General features: G+C 50.2%; 1 long non-coding RNA gene across 1 annotated transcript; it reads right to left on the bottom strand.

Annotated features, from left to right (window-relative positions):
- Nucleotides 1-2,351: 2,351 nt before the first annotated feature.
- LOC136159116 (uncharacterized) lies at nucleotides 2,352-18,208 on the bottom strand. The gene is made up of 6 exons (XR_010661411.1): nucleotides 18,084-18,208; nucleotides 15,278-15,492; nucleotides 9,304-9,399; nucleotides 4,579-4,751; nucleotides 4,016-4,082; nucleotides 2,352-2,453 (listed from the first exon to the last, which is right to left on the bottom strand). It is a non-coding gene; the product is annotated as an uncharacterized lncRNA (long non-coding RNA).
- Between the last annotated feature and the right edge of the window lie 3,015 nt (nucleotides 18,209-21,223).

The following is a 21,223-nucleotide window of genomic DNA, read 5'->3' as shown; positions in this document are numbered from 1 at the left end:
TTCTATTTCGCTGTGTTTCAATCCCAAAGAATGTTCGAACTACCACACAACTGCATTCATTTCACATGCTAGCAAAGTAATGCTCAAAATCATTCAAGCTAGGCTTCAACAGTATATGAACCGAGAACTTCCAGATGTACAAGCGGGATTTAGAAAAGGCAGAGGACCTAGAGATCAAATTGCCAACATCCACTGGGTGGCTAGAGAACTCCACAGAAAACATATACTTCTGCTTCACTGACTATACTAAACCCTCTGACTGTGGAGACCACAACAAACTGTGCAAAGTTCTTAGAGAGATGGGAATAACAAGTCACCTTACCTGCCTCCTGTGAAAACTGTATGTAGGTTTCAAGAAGCAAAAGAGAGAACTAGATATGAAACAATTAGACTGGTTTGAAATTGGGAAAGGAGTATGTCAACACTGTATATTGTCACCCTGCTTCTTTAACTTATATCAAGAGTACATCATGTGAAATGCCAGGCTGGATGAAGCACAAGGAGTCAAGATTGCCGGGAAAAATATCAATAACCTCAGATATGCGGATGACACAACCTTTATGGCAGAAAGGAAAGAGGATCTAAAGAACCTCTTGATGAAAGTGAAAGAGAATAATGAAAAAGCTGGCTTAAAACTCAACATTCAGAAAACTAATACCATGGCATCCGGTCCCATCACTTCATGGCAAACAGAGAGGGCAACAACGGAAAGAGTGACAGACTTTATTTTCTTTCGCTCCAAAATCACTGCAGATAGTGGATGCAGCCATGAAGTTAAATGATGCTTGATCTTTGTAAGAAAAGCTATGACCAACTTAGACCGCATATTAGAACCAGAGACATCACTTTGCTGAGAAAGGTCCATCTAGTCAAACTACGGTTTTTACACTAGTCATGCAAGGATGCGAGAGCTGGACCATGAAGAAAGCTGAGTGCCAAAGAACTGATGCCTTTGAACTGTGGTGTTGGAGGAGAGATGCGTGAGAGTCCCTTGGACAGTAAGGAGATGCAACCAGTCCATCCTAAAGGAAATCAGTCCTGAATAGTCATTGCAAGGGCTGATGATGAATCTGAAGCTCCAACACTTTGGCCACCTGATGCCAAGAGCCAACTCACTGGAAAAGACCCTGATGCTGGGAAAGACGGAAGGCAGGAGGAGAAGGGGATGACAGAGGACAAGATGGTTGGATGGCATCACTGACTCAATGGACATGAGTTTGACCAAACTCCAGGAAATAGTAGAGGACAGAGAAGCCTTGTGTGCTGCAGTCCATGGGGTCACAAAGACTTGGACATGACTGATTGAACAACAACATCACTAAAACATTTGCTTAACAAGGTTCTCCAACCCAGTATATCTAGGCTGAAGATGAGTGGAAACTCTTATTTCGGCAGAGCCTGGCTGGGTCCACAATCAATTGATTGTGGTCCGAAACCAGAAATGATTGGCTCGGCCTCCCTCAGACTCACTGCAGAGCTTTGGGGCGCAAGGGCAGCTGTCACTCAGGGAAAGAGTTTGATGAGTGTGATTAACCTAACAGCCTGCAGATCTTGGGGCGAGTTTTACAAACTTGATCCTATCACTTCCCTCTTGAAAGGGGAAAGGTGCAGTAACATATGCCAGAGCCACATGACAGGTGCTCAGAAAACATATGCAACATCACAGCAACGAGTCCTCTCTGAAAGCAACCACGTGGACAGGAAGAAGTGAAGGACTCAGGAAAAATGTTAGGAGTGATAACATCTATGGACGTCAAATGTTTGTTTTTATTTTTCCTTGTGTGTGTATTTTCTAAGTTTTCTACACCGAACATGTATCCCTTAATACATTTCTGTTAGAGTAACCTAATACAACAGAAACGCTATTTCTAAAAGTGTACCGCTGATACTGTGTTACTCATGGAGCAAAACCCAAACACCTACGTGGCCCTCGAGGCCCTGTTTCCCCCAACCAGATTCTTGGATGGAGATAACGAGTCTCTGGTTCTCCAATGCAGAAAGAACTTCACCGAGTCCCTTCGGGGTGGTCGGGATAATCAGGTCAACCAGGCTGAGACCAACGCAAATTCATTCTCAGCTCCCTGCCTTATGGCCTGAAATTAGTCACCGTTGTCTTGTGGGCACGTTGGGAGGGCAGCACTGGCCGCAGGGAAGGCCATGTGCAGTCAGGCTGCCCGCCACCACCCGCCACTGCATGGGTGATGCCTGGTCTGCGGGCTTCCTGCTGTGGGCTCAGGTGAGACAGCAGGGCCTCAGCTGGCAGCAGCCTGTGTCCACCATCCGCCCTGGGCCAGGACCCCGGCAAGACCTACCTGACCTTCTCCTCCGCGAGATGTTCCAGGGTGGAATGGAGGTCATCTGTCTCTTTCACAAACTCCAGGTTCCTCTGCTCAGCTTTCTCTGGGTCTTGTCTCACCTTATCTCGCTCCCTGGCCATCTGCTCCACCTGCGCCCTGCAGGAAGGAGGGAGGGATCACTGGGGACACTGCTCTGGGCCTAGCGAGCTGGTCTGAAGGAACAAACTCAGCTGGCCTAAGAGTGCTGAGCAGTGGCTGGCGCTGGGCTCTCACCCACCTCCTGTGCGTGCGTGCCAAGTCACTGCAGTCGTGTCCGATTCTATCCAATCCTATGGACTGTAGACCTCCAGGCTCCTCTGTTCATTGGATTCTCCAGGCAGGAATACTAGAGTGGGCTGTCATGCCCTCCTCCAGAGGATCTTCCTGACAAAGGGATCGAACTCCCATTTCTCATGCCTCTTGCATTGGTGAGTGGGTTCTTTACCACTAGGGCCACCTGGGAAGCCTGACCCTCCGCCTACCAGGATGGTTTCTGCAGTTATTGGGTCTGTTTTACAGAAGTACATACAGCAAGAAGCCAACTGGCTTGCAATGGGGTTTCTAGCAGGTTTCTGAACCAGGAGGTTCGAGCCTGGGGCGGGCACCCCTCACTTCTCCAGACGGCCTTAGAAGAGGTGGGAAATTATCCTCGCTCCGTCTTGCCTGCAGCTGGGCCTCAGAACCAGGGATCCCCAGCACCCACCCTGGGACTGGACGCACGAAGGGATGAAGGCTGGCCACCCATTATCCTGCCCGGTCACAGCCTTGCCACCTGTAGCCTGGCACCTGAGTAAGTGCCAGGGAGTTGCCCAGAGCAGAGGCGATGCCTGTCTCTGTCCGGTCACCCCAGGCCCTGCCCGAGGCTCAGTCCACCACCTATCCTGGTGCCTCTTTCTCCCACTGGAGAAGCACCAAGCTTGTCTCCCTTCCTCATCCTCCCAGTCTTCCTCTGGGCCCCTCTGCAGAGTTGCCTGATGTCAGAGGTCTCATCTGTTGGTACCTAACGAGATGCAAAGTCTTGAGGATGGAGACCGGAATTACTGCCAACCTTTTCTGTAGCTTCAGAGCATCAGTAAAAACACAATAACAATCTCTATGCCAACCGGTTCAGCAGACGGATGGCCTGAATATCCAGCTCAGCTGGAGCCAAACCCAATTAAAACGGAACGTATTCTTGGCCGAATCGCTATGTAGTCCTTTGTGACCATGCTGGAAGCACCCTTTCTCGTCCTGCAGGAGGACGAGAGGCCTCCTGGGCGAGGAGGCCAGCCTGGCAGGTCGCACCCCACGGCCCCGACCCTCCGCAGAGGGGCTCTTACTGGCAGAAGCTCAGCTCCTGGGGGTAGCAGGCCAAAACTGCATGCTGGGGACCCTGCCCACCATCATGACCTCCTTCTCCAAGGGCCCAGGTCAGCTCCAAAAGGTTCACCTTCTCATCCACACTGAAGTCAAGGCTGTGAAAACAGCACGGCCCATAAGACAGGTAGGATGAGTGGGTCTCCGGACACCTGCTGGCTCCCACAAACCAGACTTCACTGTCCCAGCACCTTCCTTTTCTGTCTGCAAAGTCTCCACATCTTGAGTGGAGCCTCTCCTCTGCTCCCATCCTTCTGGGGTCCCTCTCCCAAGGTCCCTGTCAAGGCCAGGTCCTTGAGGTCCCCCACAAGGCCAGGCTTTACCTTGGACTTCAGAGAATTCATTCTGAGGCTCTTTCGCGCTGTCGGCTTCTTCATCAGACTTGAGACTCTGGAAAAACAGAAAGAGAAGGATGTCAGCCACGATTAACTTGCAGGGGGAGGATCGACCCCGTGGATGTCCTTTCTGACAGAAAGGCCCGAAGGCTCCCACGGTGGACAGCTCAAGGAGTCTCAGTGAGGGCCCTGGAGGCATCCATCACGAGCCGGCCAAGTTCTGCAGGGTGACCCTTGGTTCAAGTGCTGGACGCGGGTGACCGTGGCTGTGGCACACCTGCTTTTTCTGCCCTCAGCCGAATAACCTTTCCTCCTCCTGCAGGGCCAGGGGAGGGTGGTGGTTAAGAGGGGATCCTCCGAGGCCCCCGTTTCTGAAGGAGGATGTTGCGTGGCCAGAACTGCCCTGCAGACAGGGAGACCCAGAGACACCTAAAGACCGAATGTAGGTCCCCAAATAGCCCCTCTTCCAGTGATGAGATGCCCTCTCCCATCCTCCTGTGTCATGTCATGTGAGCAGTGACTGGGGGAGGTGCCCAGGGGGGTCCACCCACCTCCACGCTTTCCAGGGACGGCGAGCGGCAGAGCTGGCTCCTCGCACTGGGTCTGACCGGCTGCTGCAGTAAACCTGGGGCTCCACCTGCAGCGCCACAGGGCTCGGGCTGGCTCCGACGGCCGGACCACTTAGAGCCGCTCACGTCCTTTGAGGGCACAGCCCGGGAGACAACTGGAAAGAAAATGGGAGGTGTGTGGGGCTCTTTCAAATAGACTCTGGGCCCACTTGTGCTTACGAAGATGCAGATTCAGAGATGCGATGTGGCTCTCGGGGACAGACAGAGAAAATGTCAGAAGAACACAGGGAAGGGCCAACGTGGGGCCGGGGCTGAGACAGCTAGGCTGGGAGACAGGACTTTCCATCCTAAACACTCGGTGTTGCTTCAGTGTTTCCAAGCAAAATATGCTTTTGCTATGTGATAGAAAACTAATTCAAAAATCTAGATTTTTATACAAAGAAATAACCTCACAACAATCCAAGTTCTCTAGAGACCAGAAGGTCATTTCCCACGCGCCTGACCCCACCTCACTACAGCACCCCACCTGGACAGGACACAGAGGGCAAGGACCTCAGCACAGCCAGGCAGGCTCAGACTCGCATGGGTCGAAAGTCGGGGGCAGAGGCAGGTGCGGACTTCGACTAGGGATCCATGAGGCTCCCTCAAGCCCTATTACACCCCTGCACTTCCTTCTTCCCTCCTTACCTGCCCGCATCTGCGGAGCAATGGGGACTCTGCAAGCAGAGAAGAAACGACTCTGCCTCTGCAGGAATCTGAGTGGCCAGAGAGACTGGGGAGTGGGGGTGCGGCCTGGGCTGTGACCAGGAGAGAACGCGGGTTCGAAGGGAAGCACCCAGAAGGGGCCAGTTGGAGAGAAAGGCAAAGGGTCCCAGGAAGCAAGGCCAGGCCAGGAAAAGAGACCGTTGCACACAGGTGGGTCATGGTCCCAGGGACTACCTACCACCTTGTCTCTCTCCTCCTCACCGGAAACTGGCCCGCAGCCCCTGACCTTGGGAGCATCAGAGGAGGAGGCTGGGTCCAACTGGTCCTTCAGGAGAAACAGTGATGCCAGAGACGCACAGAAACTGAGGACAAGGCAGGAGTCTTGGGAAGAAGATGCTGAGTTCCATGTGACAGAGGACATCTAGGGCAGGATGACCATGTTCCCGGACCCTGTGAGGTTATCATGGGCAGGGTCCGGCCCTGTACACTCTCCCCATGTGGGAACTCCTGGGGCGGCTGGAGAAGAGGGAGTATTCCCACTGACAGGGAGCAAACAGAAGGCTTGAGCACCCCATGCAGGGAGCAGGGGCCTGCATGCAGGTTCTCCACCTGCTCTGGTTTCTGTCCACACACAGGCTGTGGCTGGTTTCTGAGCGGGGAACGGCGGGAAGAGAAAGGCCATGGCAGTTGGGAGTGGGCAGCAGGGACACACTCGGGAAACCAGGTGTGCCTGACAGCATGCGGAGCCCCACCTGGGGCTCAGCAACTCGCCGCTCACTGGAGGTCGTGACCCAGCACCACATCTACACCCTTGCCCTGAATGGGCTCCTGCCTCTACCCTCCTGAGACCCCCTGGTCTGTGTCTGGAGGCCCACATCCCCTTGAAATGGTACCCCTTTCTTCACCGTTTCCGCTGCTCAGCACTTTCCCCAGAGCAACGAGACGCCCAGAAATCACACACATTAGGACCAATTCATAAATGTTCTCCCAAAGTGTCAAGTCCTCCCTCCACCAGGGGGAAATGAGTCTCCAGGAACGTGTCCACGTGACAAATCAGGCCAGGAGGGGGCAGCGTCTCACCACCCACAGAGCACAGAGCTGTGGCCTCTCAGTGGGAACCTCTGGGGGTCACGGCCAGTCCCCACCCGCTGCCCAGACGGCCGGCAGGCCACAAGGTCAACCGAGCCTTGTGCCTCCTGTGTGTGCATATTTATTCATAGGAGCAGAATGCTCTCAGCACGCAGAGAGGCATGGCCAAAAGATTAAACAAGCAAAAATTACAAAAAAACCTTTTTTGGTTACGTGTTGTGTGATGGCCTTCACTGAAGGAGCAGAACGACTGAGAAGCAGAAATGTTCTTCAAAACCCCAGCCATTTGGCCCCAGGTGCCATGCACCCTCCTGGAGCATCAAAGCGTGTGTTTCCAATCGTGGCATGAGTCGCTGGGAAGGACCAGCAGGCAGATTAGAAAGCCAGAGAGTGGGATGCTGTGGATTGGCCGGGGAGGCAGGGATGAAGCCCATGGGGGAGACCGCGAGGGTGGCCCGCATGGGAAGCACACAGCCCCGGAGGGCGGGGGCAGGGCTCCCTGGGCTCTCACAACAGGGGCCGCCCGTGAGCACCAGCCCTGGCCGAGCCTCCTCAGGCAGGCCTATGACTGACCCCCCCACTGACTGGGTAATTGAGGAAAGTCTGAAAATTGAAAGAAGACAAAAACAACACAAAACAAAACGGGGGTTGGCAGAGAAAAGCACCAGTCACGAAGAGGACACAAGTTGAGGACTCACAGGAGTTCCAGCACAGAAAAGGGAGCGATGACACGGGCGTGGCCTTTCTCAGGCACCTTCATGCCCAGGGTCACACGATCACACCCCAAGTCGGGAAAGCCAAGCGGCCTTCTTCCCACCTCAGGGAAGAGAAACCTGAGACAAAGCAACCAATGACCAGACCCTTCAGGTCCCAGGGAGGCCAGCTGACAAGCTGGTTCCTCACCCTGGTTACACTCCTCCTGGACAGACTCCCTCTGAGCCCGCACCCCACCCTGTCTCGCCCCAACCCCTTATCAGACAACTCCCCCGTCAGGCTCCTCCCCCTGGTCAGACTCCACCACTATATCAGGCTCCTCCCTTGGGCAGACTCCACCCCCTTATCAGACTCCACCCCTGTTCTGACTCCGCCCCCTTATCAGACTCCTGCCCCATCAGCCTCCTCTCCCCCAGGTCACAGCTCCCACGTGGCTCCAGCAGCAGGCTGTGGGACACCAACAGATTTCAGCCCCAGGGGAGGCCACAAGTGCTTCCCCAAGGGCCTAGGTCCAGACGAGAAAACCTCACCTGAGTAATGGGAACGATCAGCCACAGGATTTCAGGGGTAGGGGTTGCTGGGGGGCTCACTGGAATCTACATGAAAGGCACACAAGCCCCAAACCTTCCAATGGCACCCGCTGCCCCAGTCATGCACCTGCTCCTGAGCAAGGCAGCTCCTGGGATCTGGAGCCGACCAGAGCCCTGTGTGGGGCAGATGCCTCGAACTCCTGCACCGTGGGGGAGGAAGGGACCCGCTGGCCACTGCACTCTCCCTCCCAGTACTCCTCACATGCAGCCTCGACTGGTCATCCGGCCAGAGCACGGCAGGCGCTGCCAGCCAAGGAGTTGGCCCATCTTCTAAGGAGCACGTCCGCCATCACCTTCCCACTGGACCCACAGGCCACACCTCAAAGCAGGCCTCCCTCCAGAATTCTCCCTCCACCTCCTGACAAGTATCACAGACCCTCTTCACTTGTTTTGAAATCTTACCTGTGTGCCACGGATCCCACTGGAAACCAGGATACTAACAAGTCCCAGGAGCACAGAGCACTATTGTCTTAGACAGGCGGAGGGCTGCCTCAGCTGGTGGCATCCTGCTTGCTCCACCAGCCTCCCAGCCTGGCCAGCACCTTACACCTGCAGTGCCCTTGGGAAGAACAAATTCTCCCACCTCTCCACACCCACTTTATCTTGTCTACACCGTTCACTGTAATTTCAGCACTAGATAGTACTTGACATGTGTGAGATTGTGACTTAAATATGAATTTGGTCTTCCTCCCATCCATTGCACAGCTTCTAAAACCCTCGAATTTCCTAAGTGATGAGAGCAACCACACCCAAGTTTATGCTGATAAGGTGACTTTGAGAACCACACCTTGAGATGGGCTGGTTGCCAGGGAAACCAAGGATGGGATTCGAGGTTGGAACTTTCAGCCCTACCCCTGACTTCTAGAGAGCTCAAAGGCTGGATGTTGAATTCAATCACTGATGCCCCATCATTGGATCAGTCATGACTGTGTAACGAAACCTCCATAAACCCCAAAAGGATGGCATTCACAGACTTTCTGGGTTGGTGAACATGGGGAGACCGGGGAAGAATGAGCCCTGGAGAGGGCGTGGGGGCTCTAGCCTCTGCCCACAGCCCATGCACCTCTCACCGTGAGTTACATCCTTTGCAATAAACTGCTGATCCAGTAATGGGTTTCTCTGAGCTGCTCTAGCAAATTAATTGAACCTGAGGAGGCCGTGGGCACCTCTGATCTTTAGCAGTGGGTCAGAAGCAAAGCGGACAAGCTGGACTTGAGATTGTTGTTTGAAGGCATTGCTGTCTTAGCCTGTGGGGTCTGCAGCTGTGTCCAGGGGCATGGTGTCAGAATGCAGTTGAACTGCAGAACTCCCAGATGGTGTTGCAAAATGGCCTGGTGTGGGGGAAACTACAGAGATCTAGTGACCAGAAGTGCCAGGGTATTCAGAGGATTTTGTGCAGTGCAGACGAAAACACGAGAGTTTTCCCCTTGCAGAACCATTTCACAAATAAGGAAGCCAAAGAAGAAAAAAACCCAGGTGCAGCAGTCCATGGTCCCAGTCCATGGAGCTGGGGATCATAGACCTGCTGCATTGTTCAGGTACAACATCATATTCCAGAAGTCACAGAATCACGCAAAGAGAAGTAAAGAAGGCCATGAAGGCCTCTTACCTGACTCCAAAGACCCACTGTCTTCATCTGAGGAGGCAAGACCAGCCTGTGATGACAACACAGCCACAAAACCGTCCTTAATTCCTCGAAGTTAACCTGTGAATTTGAGAAAAGTGGTCAACATTGCTTTCGACAGGCCACATAGATAACACACTGGCCTTTGGGGTTTTCTCAGATGGAAGATTCTTATATTGCCTTCTGCACTGAGGACATTTATTTCTTCAAATATTTACTTAAGGTTTTAAAATCCTGAAGATATAGTGAGGCAATTAAGAGTGAATAATAAGCCATTCACCAAAAAACACTATCAAGAACTCCATAAAAGGAAATTAGATAGCATAGTTAGAAAACAGTGCAGAAAAGAGGCGTCTGATGACCACAAACATTAGCACATAAAGAAATATCCATGCCTTCACTACCCACCAAGAAAGAGAACATGCCAGCACCTAGGCTAGTCCTCCACCAAGGTTCCTTTCCTGATTAAATCCCTCGCCCCTACACCGGGGGGAAAAAAGCTCTGAACACTCACACATATGTCCTAAGAGTTTCTCTGGAGTATACGCACCTAAGAATGGGATTGCTGGGTCACAGAATATACATTTATATCCTCTTGGAAAATTGAATCTTCTGTCACTATACAATGCTGACCCGCTTCAGTTCACTAATGCTTTTTACCCTAGAGACTAGCTTTCTTATGGAGCTTAAAAGTTTCATATCAACCAGTCTCACCCTCTTCAGGGACAACACAAAGCCTGTCTGATAATCTGTGCCTGGTTATCATTTATTTGAACTCCTTACAAATTATTTTTGTTTTATATAGCCAAGGCTCATTTAGAATTATTCAAATATTTGCCACTTTGTTTTTCCTTTCTTCCTTCATTTCCTACCTTCTGCCTGGGATACGTTTCCATCTATCTGAAATAGATCTTTGAGACTTACGTTTTGCTTAAGTATGCTGGTGTTAAGTTCTTTTAGTGTGATTGTCTAAAACATTTTCATTTCACTTTGATTCTTTTTTCAGCAAAAACATAATTTATTAAAAGAATACCGGAAATGATCCAGATGTACTTAAAGAAAATGGGTAAATAAACTGTGACTCAGTCAGACAATGAAAGACGACAACAGGGGAAACAAAAGCACTGACAGAGACAATACTTGGACCCTGACCTGCACTCTCTGAATACAGACTGCAGACCTGATACTGAGTAAGAGAAGCAGAGTATGCACTGAGCATGTGCTGTGTGTATGTCCACCTGTAGGAAGTTCAGCAACAGGCAAACAAATCTCTGCTGTTCTCATCAAGACAGTGGCAACTGCTGGAGCCAGAGGGACCCCAGGGGCACCTGAGGAGGGATGCAGGATGCTGGGGCCCAGGGCCGCTTGCAATGCATGTTCACTGAGCTGCACACTTCCCAACTCTTTTCTCTGCCTGTGCTTCACCTGACCTCACACAGAAAGAAATCAACGCAGGAGATACTTGTAGGTCAAAATGTCACCAGTATGTGCTAGAGAAGCAGGCCTGGGGCTCTAGTTCCAAGCATGCTTCCCACACCTGGCACAGAACTTGAATGAGCACATTTCTACTGCTGCCTCTGAGCACTAAATGTAGCTGTTGGCTGTGGAACGTCTCTGCCTGGGTTATACACTATCAGAGTTGAAGGTGGACTACTTATAAGTGTGTTTATCTTCTGGCTCCCCACCTAGCATGTGGTCTCACGGCTGACACATTGTAAATACTCAACAAATGTCTACTGGATGTGCTGGTCTCTATATCCTTCAAAACTGAGCAGAATTCACCTTCTCAAGGGGACATTCTTTCACCTTTTTTCTTTTTTTTTTTTTTTAGTTGTTACCTATTTTCTTTAAAAAAAAAAATCTATCTCTTTTTGGCTGTGCTGGGTCTTCTTTGCTGCAGGCTTTCTCTATTTGTGGCGAGTGGGGACTACTCTTCCTTGTGCTGTATGGACTGACCATTCTAGTAGCCCTCACTGGAAGGTGGGCGTGAATCTGCTAAACTGCTAGTATGACGATGTCTCAAACTTCTTTGTTATGATGATGCATCAATTTCATCCGGTGGATCTATTAATTTATTGTTGTTCAGTCATAAGTCCTGTCCAACTTTTGGCAACCCCATGAACTGCAACACACCAGGCCTCCCCTGTCCCACACCATCTCCCAGAGTTTTCCAAAGTTCATGTCATATCGGTGATGCCATCCAACCATCTCATTCTCTGTTGTCCCTTTCTCCTCCCTAGCCTTAATCTTTCCCAGCATCAGAGTCTTTTCCAATGAGCTGGCTCTTCCCATCAGTGGCCAGAGTATTGGAGCTTCAGCTTCAGCATCAGTCCTTCCAGTGACTACTCCATGTTGATTTCCTTTAGGATTGACTGGTTTGATCTCCTTTTGACTCAAAAATCTTCTTCAGCACCACAGTTCAAAACCATCAATTCTTTGGCACTTAGCCTTCTTTATGATCCAACTCTCACATCCTTACATGACTGCTGGAAAAACCACTGCTTTGACTATATGGACCTTAACTAATCTCATATTGAAAAGGCTGTGTCCAGACTTTTGCCATGTGGATCAATATTCTTGCATAGCTTTCATTTCACAGAGATATTCTATTGCTTTCATTTTACCTTCTGAGCTTCTACATGTGGTCTAGCATATAATAAGTGCTCAAAAATACTTGTTGAGGGACTTCCCTGGTAGTGCAGTGGCTAAGACTCCAAGCTCCCAATGCAGGGGACCCAGCTCCACTGCTGGTCACGGAACGAGATCTCACATGCCACAGCTAAGAGTTCGAATGCCCCAACTAAAGATCCCGCATGTTGCAGGGAAGGCTGCTGAAGCTAAATAAGTAAATATTAGAAAACAACAACAACAACAAAAACCTTGACTACATGGGAGCAGAATGAAATGGCCATTTTGTTTGATCCAATCTCAGATTTCTTTTGTGTCTTTGATAATACTTATCAGCTTTCATTTGAGCCATCAAACAGGTGGGGATTTGGGAATTCTCTGGTGGTCCAGTGGCTAGGAATCTGCACTCTCACAGCCAAGAGCCCAGCTTCAATCCCTGGTTGGGGAACTAAGATCCCACAAGCTGTGTAGAGTTAACGGCAAAACAAAAAACAAAAAAACAGCAGGGAATCTGATGGCTGAGTGTGCTGCTGTTTTAACTGATACCATTTGACTGTGTTTGTGTGTCCTCTCCCATCACAGCTCACAAAAGGACAAAGGGCCAGGATAAAAAACATCAAGGAAACCAGATAACCTGTTTATGCTGTTTTAACCAGTGCTGATTTTCACAAATGTGCCTTTTACTTACCTAGCCCTCAAATAAAATTCCAGGTGATATCAAGAGGGGCTATGACATGAGCGATCAAAATCACACCCGATTTTTTTTTTTCTGGCCACACCACGCATGGCATTGGCATCTTAGTTCACCAGCCAGGGATGGAACAAGTTCCCCCTGCAGTGGAAGCATGGTGACTTAACCACTGGACCACGAGGGGAGTTCCCACACCCGAGTCTGAAGTCCATAAAGAAAAAGCAGTAGAGGGAAAGTGACCGAGCCGGCTGGGGCGGGTGTGTGAGGCAGAGCCCTCCTCACCCCAGGAGCAGCTCTGCTGGCAGCACCTGCCACGCGGGCTCTGGGGGAAGTAACAGGAGGCAGACGCACCTCGAAGCTCCCTGGGGCCAGCAGGGAGGGGTTTTAGGTGGTTCTTCATTTGTTTCTGCCCAAGAACCAACTCAGGAATCTTTCCAGGCTAGATTTTTTTTTCTCATTCAAAATGAGACCACTTTTATTGAATTCTGTGGGGGGAAAGATACTCTTCCTTCAAAGGGAAGATGACCAACACAACTATAGGCACTGCTTTTTTGTTTCCAGTTTGTTTTTTTGTGTGTTTTTTCCCAGACTGTGGGATCTTAATTTCCAACCCAGGGACTGAACAGGGCCCCTGGCAGTGAAAGCCCAGATCCCTAATGACGGGCCCACCAGGGAGTTCCCAGGCACTGTTTTATTTTTATTTTTTTTTTAAATTTTTTATTTATTTATTTATTTATTTTTAATATTATTTTATTAGTTGAAGGCCAATCACTTTACAACATTTCAGTGTGTTTTGTCATACATTGACATGAATCAGCCATATAGTTACACGTATTCCCCATCCCGATCCCCTCTCCCACCTCCCTCCCCACCCGACTCCTCAGGGTCCTCCCAGTGCACCAGGCCCGAGCACCTGACTCATGTATCCCACCTGGGCTGGTGGTCTGTTTCACCATAGATAATATACATGCTGTTCTTTCAAAACATCCCACCCTCACGTTCTCCCCCAGAGTTCAAAAGTCTGTTCTGTACTTCTGTGTCTCTTTTTCTGTTTTGCATATAGGGTTATCGCCACCATCTATCTAAATTCCGTATATATGTGTTAGTATACTGTAATGATCTTTATCTTTCTGGCTTACTTCACTCTGTATAATGGGCTCCAGTTTCATCCATCTCATTAGAACTGATTCAAATGAATTCTTTTTAAGGGCTGAGTAATATTCCATGGTGTATATGTACCACAGCTTCCTTATCCATTCATCTGCTGATGGGCATCTGGGTTGCTTCCATGTCCTGGCTATTATAAACAGTGCTGCAATGAACATTGGGGTGCACGTGTCTCTTTCAGATCTGGATTCCTCAGTGTGTATGCCTAGAAGTGGTGAAAAGATGCTCAACATCACTCATCATCAGAGAAATGCAAATCAAAACCACAATGAGGTACCATTACACGCCAGTCAGGATGGCTGCTATCCAAAAGTCTACAAGCAATAAATGCTGGAGAGGGTGTGGAGAAAAGGGAACCCTCTTGCACTGTTGGTGGGAATGCAAACTGGTACAGCCACTATGGAAAACAGTGTGGAGATTTCTTAAAAAACTGGAAATAGAACTGCCATATGACCCAGGCACTGTTTTAAATGAACCCGTGCAACTCCCTGGGGTCTAGTGGTTAAGAATCCGCCGCCACGTTCAAGTCACGTTCAAATGGAGGAAGAAGTCTGAAGTCAAATGTTAAGAAGGAGAACAACACATCTGTGATTTTCTTCAAACTTTCCATTTAAGGAAAAGACAGAAAGGTGAGAAAATTTACACACAAGAAACAGTGTCCCAGCAAGTTTCAATTCTGAAGATGTTTAGCCAGAGGGATTCTCTCCTAAGTGTGAGTTTCCGAACTATATCCCATAGACGGGGAAGGTCCCACAGGGGTCACTGCAGGGATGGGGAACAGAGAAGTCACAGCTGCGGGGCCTCTGGCCGCTCTTCAGCTACAAGGCTCTATGCTTGTCTCCGTTTTATGTTACACGGTTCCCTGCAGGAGTTTTCTTTTTTAAAAGAAAGGTTCCTTTCTTTGGGGAAAAAAAGAATCTTTTTGTAAGGTATGAGAGTCATTGATTTAGTCAAAGTTCCTAGTTCTACAAAAGAAGTCACAAAGGCCATGTCCTTCTGACTGAGTCCCGAATCCTAGGCCAGCTACTTTCTCAGATTAAGAAAAAAACACATAGATTTTAAACTATAATATAGACAAAATGAACATGTAAAACCTTGTTATCCAGTGCAATAATGCTTGTGTGACATGACTTTCAAAGTAAATTATGTGTTTTCAATTCATGAACAAGAATAAATCAATATCAAATTCCTATTTGTCACAGTCGATATAGTTAATTTAGAAAACATACATATTTTTTAAACAGAGGACAGGGAGCTTGAAGGAGAGAATCTTAAGTAGAATCAAGCAGGACAAACTTAGGAAAACTTACCAGGATATCTTATTACTCATTTTTCTTAGGGTGCCCTCTAGCAGTGATTATCTAGTTAGTTTTCACTTCCTACTAATCTCAGGAACTGGCTCTATAAAAATTAGGCTTCAGACACAAATTAATGGACTAAATATATTTTCTGTGATTCTAGCTTTTGACTTACTTGTCTAGTTTCTTTTCCAAGGACTTTCTAACTTTTAGTTCCTGTAGGTAGTGTTGCTTATATTTTTCCAACTTTGCTTTATTAGAATCTTCAAAAGATTGCATCTTGGAGAGTTCAGATCCCAAGTCTTTAATTCTGAGTTCCATCTGACTTCTTAAGGAAGCAATAGGCTCCTCTTGGGACTGCTGTCAATTTTCTTCAGATGCTGCTTGTATCTAAGTCAAATTTAAAAAGATACTTTTGTTAATGATTATAACCTGAATAATATTTGTTCCATTTAGTTTTGAATCAGTAATTCAGACGGCAATTTTAAATGCGAAAATCAGAAAATCGGAACTTGAAAATAATCACCGTCAATGTGACATGAATTAAATCTGAATTATAAAATTAATGTGGACTCAATGTTATAGTAGTTATAGTAGTCTCCTGCATTGCAGGTGGATTCTTTACCAACTGGGCGATCAGGGAAGCCCATATTAAAACATCACTAAAGCAAACTGCTGTTGTCATAAGCCCATATATTTATCACTACCCCCCCCCCCAACTCCATGCTTTCCTGTCTCTTGAAATGTTCCCTGCAGATCAACTTGACAATCCAAACACGGTAATACTTTCAAGTTTCAAGAACTATCTTTTCAAGGCCCAAGGGGTAAAACAGCACAATTCAGCCTCTTTCTCTCTGATCCTCTCTAGCACTTTTACACATACAGGCACAGGTACCAAAGAAACATACACTTGTTGGGAGACTGGGACTCACACACGCCACACTACGCACGATTGTTTATAAAATAGATAACTAACGAGGACCAACTCTATAGCACAGGGAACTCAACATTCTGTAACAGCCCATGTGGAAAAAGTGTTTTTATAAAGAGCGGATATACATATATACACGTAAGTGATTCACTTTGCTGCACCCCTGACACTAACACAATATTGTAAATCAACTGTACTCTCTAAACTTCTTCTCCTGAGAAGAACGGAAGGAACAGACACAAACATTTGGCTAGACTGACCTGGCATTATGCAGTCATTTTTAGATAAAAGTCACTTCGGACTTTTAGGGTACGAATATCAGGATATTGTCACTGTCTTCAAATTAAAAACAATAAGCAGCCCGGTGGCGGCAGGACGGACGCACCGGCCAAGCCCACCGCTGGAGCCTCATAGCTTTCTCCAGGCGCCCCGCCGGACCCACGCGGAGGGGGCCGGGGTTCGACCTCCAGCTGCCCGCCCCTCAGGCCAGATGGTGACCGCCTGCCCTCCCGGCTCCCAGGGCCCCAATTCCGGCTCACACGCCCCCTTCGCTGAAGGCCCGGATCACAGCGCCCCGGGGCGCCGGCCTGCTACTGACAGAACCCCTTATCCGGCTCACACGCCCTCGCCCCGCCCAGGCCCGCCTCGCCGCTCACAGGCTGCCGACACACGCTTCCCGCGCACACGGGCCTCTCTCCCCGCCGGCCCCGCTCCCGCTCACACACTGCCGGCTCAAGCTCCCCGCTCACACGCCCCCCGCCCCCGCCGGCCCGCCTCGCCGCTCACACGCTGCCGGCTCACGCTCCCCGCTCACACGCCCCCCTCCGGGCGCTCCCCGCCGGCCCGGCACGTCGCTCACACGCTGCCGGCTCAAGCTCCCCGCTCACACGCCCCCCGCCCCCGCCGGCCCGCCTCGCCACTCACACGCTGCCGGCTCACGCTCCCCGCTCACACGCGCCCCTCTCCCCACCCTACGCCGGCCCGGCTCGCAGCTCACACGCTGCCGGCTCACGCTCCCCGCTCACATGCGCCCCTCTCCCCACCCTACGCCGGCCCGGCTCGCAGCTCACACGCTGCCTGCTCACGCTCCCCGCTCACACACACCGTTCTCCCAGGCCCCCGCCGGCCCGGCTCACGCTCCCCGCTCACACGCACCCCTCTCCCCACCCCCCGCCGACCCGGCTCCAGCTCACACGCACCCCTCCGGTCGCTCCCCGCCGGCCGGCTCGCCGCACACACACGCCGCCCTCGCCCCAGTGCGCCGGGCCGCGCTCCCCACTCTCACGACCCCCGACGCCTCACGCACTACCCGGCCGCACGCCCCCCGCGCAGGCGCACGTCCGGCTCGCCGCCCACACAACCCCCGCCCCCAGGCGCCGGCCGGTGCTCGCCGCTCACACGCCCCCCGAGCGCCGCCGACGCTCTCAGAGGCCCGGCCTAAGTTCTCCGCCTGGTGTCTGCGCCACGTTCTACGAGAGGCCGTGGAGCCGGCCCTGGACCGCCCCGCGCGGCCGACGGAAAGCTGCCTGAGGCGGGGCGCCGTCAGGGCAGAGGCGAGCGGGCGCCTCCTGGGCCGCTGCTCTGGGGCTGCGCAGCCGCGAGCGGATGGCGGGCGTGCCTGTGGCTCCACTCCGTGGCTGTGGGCAGGTCGGTTTCGGCAGCTTCCCGCGCGCGCGGGCGTCGCCGCCACTTCCTCAGCGCCACGCGCTGCACCTCGTCCTCGAAGCCGCTGTGCGCGCGGGCTCCGGTGGGCGTCTCGCCCCGGTGACGCGCGGAGAGACCGGGAGACGGGCTGCTGGAGCTCAGGTGAGGGTTACACCGGGGAGGTGGGGACAGCGTAGCCCGGGAGTTAGGGCCGCGCCCTGAGGGCTGCGGTGAGGGTAGCCCCACCGGGGAGCCGGCCCTGCAAGCACCCTCCCCTCCCCGCCGGGGAAGGGCGGGCAGCAACCGGGCTCTGGAGCCTGAGGTTCGCTCTTCACTCACAAGGCATTTCAGAGAAGCCATGGGATTACACTGTGTTTAGATAGCTGTCGCAGCGCTTATGGCTCACCTGGTCAAGAATCTGCCTGCAATGTGGGAGACCCGGATTCAATCCCTGGGTTGGGAAGATCCCCTGGAGAAGGGAAAGGCTACTCACTCCACTATTCTGGCATGGACTGTCCCAAAGAGTCAGACTTTGCAACAAGTCAGAGTGAGCAACTTTCACTTCACTAATTAAGGTGCTTCCCCACGGATGACTGGGCTTCCCTCATAGCTCAGTCGGTAAAGAATCTGCCTGCAGTGCAGGAGACCCGGGTTCGATTCTTTGGTTGGGAAGCTCCTCTGGAAAAGGAAATGGCTACGCACTCCAGTATTCCTGCCAGGAGAATCCCATGGAGAGAGGAACCTGGCTGTCTAGAGGCTTGCAAGAGTCGGACACGATTTAGGGACGAAACCACCACGTAGCACTTTGGGGAACGGATCGGATAGAAGAAAGACTGGTTCTCAGTGGGTTAGAATAGACAGCAGGAGAGATGGATGTGGCCAACAGCCCGGTCGGGGGTCGCTGAACACCGTGTCCTGAGACGACAGGTCTTGTAGGTACAAGGACAGGGGTGGAGGTGAGAGGAGTAGCCGAGGAGGGGAGGGACCGCGTCTCTGGAGGCTTCTCTCAGGTAGCAGAGTAAACATCTGGCAGTCAGCAGGAAGAGCCTTTGGGTAAGGTGAGTCTTGTTTTGAACATCCAAGAGCACTTGGTCTGACACTTGGGCCATTTAACAGACGGGGAAGCCGAGCCACTGGAATTACGCATCAGGTTAAAGGGCTTGTCTGAACTTGCAGCTGTTGGAAGCAGAGCCCCAACTCGAACAGTCTTCTTCGGTTGCAGTCTGTTATTCTTGCAACTTCAGGCAGCTACCTTATCTGCAAAGTTAGGAGACCACAGTGGGAGGTTCCCTGGAGACGTAGAACTCAGAGGGGTGGTTGTTCAGTCCCTAAGTCATGCCCCAGTCTTTATGGCCGAATGTACTGAGGCACGACGCCAGGCTTCCCTGTTCTTCCCTGTCTCTCTGAGTTTGCTCAAATTCATGTCCATTGGGTCAGTGATGTCATCCAACCATCTCACCCTCTGTAGCCCCCTTCTCCTTCGTCATATCGTGAATCTTTCCCAGCATCAGGGTCTTTTCCAATGAGTCAGGTCTTTACGTCAGGTGGCCAAAGTATTGGAGCTTCAGCATCAGCATCAGTCCTTCCAAGGGATATTCAGGGTTGATTTCCTTTAGGATTGGCTGGATTGATTTCCTTGCTGTCCAAGGGACTCTCAAGAGTCTTCTCTAACAAAAGCATCAATTCTTCGGTGCTCAGCCATTATGGTCCAACTCTCATATCCGTACATGACTCCTGGAGAAATCATAGCTTTGACTATAGGGACTTTTGTCTGCAAAGTGGTATCTCTGCTTTTTAAAACGCTCTCTAGGCGTGTCATAGCTTTTCTTCCAAGGAGCCAGGGTCTTTCAATTTCATCGCTGCTGTCACCATCCACAATTATTAGGAGCCCAAGAAAATAAATTCTGCCACTGTTTTCATTTTTCCCCCATCTATTTGCCGTGAAGTGATGGGACTGGATACCATGATCTTAGTTTTTGAATGCTGAGTTTTAAGCCAGATGTTTGAGAGAGGTGGAGGCTTTCTAGTAACTCCCCACTAGGGTGGGAAGACTAGATCACACGGGGAGAAAGGAGCGCAAAGGCGCAGACACTGCCCACAGGTGCTGGCTTTTCAGCCTGTGAGTCCAACTGTCTGTTTTGCTCAGACTTGAAGTGTTGGTGTCCTACTTTGGGAAGTGGCAGGGTGGAGGGGGGGAAATCAAGGGTGAACTTACAAGTGTAAAATCACTGGCTTTTCTGGGTCTTAGAGGGCATCAGTGCACCTTTTCTTGCAGCCCTGGCTGACTTTGGGGGCTGGCCACTGGGAGAGCTGAGCCGGCTTAGACTAAGAATTGGTCTTGATCTGATTGACCCCTCACACCCTGGACCCACACATGCTTTCAAGAATCATGCCTCCGTGGCAGCAGATGGTAGCTGGTTGAGAGCAAGGACTCTGCCTTTTTCATTCCAGAATTTCTCATGGTTAGGTGCTGTGTTTGGCAGATTGGAATGATGCCCTTTGTGTCTGCAGAACTGATAACCATTTGAGTCTTTAGGAAAATTATCTTGAGTTCCCAGGGGCTTACAGCTGGAGGTGGGAGCACAAAATGATGCAATTCCCAGTGTGAATTTTAACAGTTTAAATCTTAAAAAAATAAATAAAAATTCAGATCTGGCAACTCGGTTGTATCTTTACAAGTTTATTTCATACTTGTCTTTTGTATACCTGCTGATCTAATCGTCCAAGAGTTTCAGCTGTCCGATAAAATAATATTTGTGATAAAAGGAATATTTAATTGAATTCTAGTAAAGCAGACTTTTCCATGATTTCTTTTCATCCAGTTGATGAAAGAGTCGGTAGAAGGCAAGCTTTCATTTTTCATTAGAAATCATTTCTTACATTGAAGCTGCATTAAATAGTGTAATTTTGCAGTTATACCCGTAGTGCTAAAGCTTTTTTTTTTTGCTAACGCGTTTATTTTGGCTCGGTAACAGTAAATGGGTTGCTTATCGTGGTTTTGTTTCGAGATTTTTTTTTTCTTTTGCTTGTCATTGTCACAGCATTATTGGGTGGTTTTTTTTTTTTTTTGGTAAAATTTTTATTTGAAATATAGTTTATTTACAGTATTTCAGGTGTAGGTGTTGATGGTTGACAGACATTGTGTAGCATTTATGAATTTTATAATTCTCCTGTTTTTATCCTTCCAAGGGAAGTTTTTTTAGAAATTTGCCAAAGTAGATAGCAGAAAAACTCCTTTGACCTTTCTGTTTTCTATCCTAGCAGTGTGTAGGGTTTTTTGGGGGGGTGGTGGGTAGTAACCTTTTAAGATCCTTTTCCGATAATGAGTATTTTACCTGCTTTTGTCATGTGTTATTACATCTGTAGACTATTAGCTTTTGGTCATTAGTTTTATTGAGGTATAATTTATGTACAACACAGTACATATTTTACTAGAGTTTTGACAAATGTATACAATCCTTGTAATCAGCAACCCAACCAAGATGTCTGCCATCCCAAGGACTCCCTTTTCTCTTTTGCAGCACTGGCTACCTCCCACCTGCAGCC

Source organism: Muntiacus reevesi, chromosome 2, assembly GCF_963930625.1.
Source record: "Muntiacus reevesi chromosome 2, mMunRee1.1, whole genome shotgun sequence".
NCBI lineage: Eukaryota > Metazoa > Chordata > Mammalia > Artiodactyla > Cervidae > Muntiacus > Muntiacus reevesi.
This window is presented reverse-complemented; position numbering and strand designations above follow the sequence as displayed.